We start from the raw sequence: 2,163 nt of genomic DNA on the forward strand, positions 1-2,163 counted from the left end.
TTCAGGAAAAGATTTCCTGGCTTTTTTTTTTTTTTTTTTTTTAAAGACACATGTATTCAGCTTCATCATCAGACTATTACATTTAGCAATCAGCAGCATGGGTGCAAAAAAAAAAAAAAAAAAAACTACATTAAAACCCTTTGTTGGAATGCTTTACACTTTCCACAGAACAGAAACTAAAATAATCTGTTATACAATTGGTCACAAATACAGTCTTCCAGTTTTTTTTTGCCCATGCACATGAGTATTGTCTAAAATATGTCTTCTTTGTAGCAGCTAGGCCCTGCCACCACTGTGCTTGGCTGAGTTCACAAATCTGTTGTAGCCTGGAGCTTCCCCGTCACTTCTCTGGCTCTCCTCTCCTGCTAAGCTTTGTTTCCCGGCAGTAATTAAAATCTTCTGCCCCCGCCATAGCTCCTGCTGCTGCTGGAACCACCACAGCCACCTTGGTTTCATGGTTCGGCAAAGTATTGGCCTCCACCACCACAGGGGCCAGCACTTCTGCCTCCAAAGTTTCCTCCTTTCATGGGTCCAAAATTTGAAGACTGATTGTTGTAACTGCCCAAATCATTGTAGCTTCCACCACCTCCAAAATGGCTTCCATCGTTACCAAACCCATTATAGCCATCCCCACTGCCACCATATCCACCACTACCACGGCTGCCACCAAAGCAACCTCAGCCACTGAAGTTTCCTCCATGAACAAAGCTGTCATTCCCACCAAAACCCCCTCCAAGACCACCACCAAAGTTTCCAGGACCACTTCGACCTCTTTGGCTGGAATGAAACACTGTCATCTCTTGCTTAGGTAGGGCTTTCCTTTCTTCACAGTTGTGGCCATTCACAGTGTGGTGTTTCCTTTTTGTTGTTTTTTTAAACCTGTGTTCTTTTTGTAAAATTTTATTTATTTTTGGCTGTGTTGGGTCTTTGTTGCTGTGTGTGCGTGGGCTTTCTCTAGCTGCAGTGAGTGGGGGCTACTCTTCATTGCGGTGCGCGGGCTTCTCATTGCAGTGGCTTCTCTTGTTGCAAAGCATGGGCTCCAGGCGTGCGGGCTTCAGTAGTTGCAGCACACGGGCTCAGTAGTTGTGGCTCGCGGGCTCTAGAGCACAAGCTCAGCAGTTGTGGCGCACAGGCTTAGTTGCTCCGCGGCATGTGGGATCTTCCCAGACCAGGGCTCGAACCCATGTCCCCTGCATTGGCAGGCGGATTCTTAACCACTGTGCCACCAGGGAAGCCCCACAGTGTGGTATTTCTGAATGACCATCTTGTCTACGGAGTCATGGTCATCAAAAGTTAGGAAAGCAACGCCTCTCCTTTTGCCACTGCCTCGGTCAGTCATGAATTCAGTCACTTCGATTTTCCCACACTGTTCAAAATAATCTCTTAGGTGATGTTCTTCAGTCTCTTCTTTAATGTCACCACCAAAAATCTTTTTCACAGGTAAACGGGCACCAGGTCTTTGAGAATCTTCTCTTGAGACGGCCCTCTTTGGTTCCACCACTCTTCCATCCACCTCATGTGGCCTTGCATTCATGGCCGCATCCACCTCCTCCACAGTGGCGTATGTGACAACCCCGAAGCCTCTGCAGTGCTTGGTGCTTGGATCCCTCATTACCACACAATCTGTGAGTGCTCCCCACTGCTCAGAATGGCTCCTCAGACACTCATTGGTTGTTTCAAAGCTCAAACCTCCGATGAAGAGCTTCCACAGCTGTTCAGGCTCTTTGGGACACTCTGACTTGGACATCACGGCAGTAGAGGGGGGAGATATCAACGATGCTTACTCAGCAGCATCCATGGGCAGAAAGCCCATCTACAGAACATATCTCGATTTCCTTGCTTTTAAAAGAAGACACAAGGAAGAGATTGTTCCTCTGCTTAGGAGGGATGTCGTCCACCCAAATGAGACACAGGGGATGAAAGCCGCTCTCTTGACACCAGTCTGAGGGTTAAGCTAGCACCAGAAAGGGGCAGAGGCAAAGGAATCTAGAAAGACAGAGAAAGAGCCAGAGCCACGCTGCCTTTGGATCCCTCACCATATAAAATAATAGAGTGATTCATGGTTTAAGCTGGCTGAGTAGGAGTTTTCTGTCTCTTGCCTCCAAAACCACCTTAACCAACACCAGTACCTTGCAGACGGAGATACTCTGAAGTTTGCTGGAT

General features: G+C 47.5%; 1 pseudogene; it reads right to left on the reverse strand.

Moving 5' to 3' along the window:
- Positions 1-389: 389 nt before the first annotated feature.
- LOC103070237 (heterogeneous nuclear ribonucleoprotein A1-like) lies at positions 390-1,747 on the reverse strand (annotated as a pseudogene).
- Between the last annotated feature and the right edge of the window lie 416 nt (positions 1,748-2,163).

Source organism: Lipotes vexillifer, unplaced genomic scaffold (genome assembly GCF_000442215.2).
Source record: "Lipotes vexillifer unplaced genomic scaffold, Lipotes_vexillifer_v1.1 scaffold689, whole genome shotgun sequence".
In the NCBI taxonomy this organism is placed as follows: Eukaryota; Metazoa; Chordata; class Mammalia; order Artiodactyla; family Lipotidae; genus Lipotes; species Lipotes vexillifer.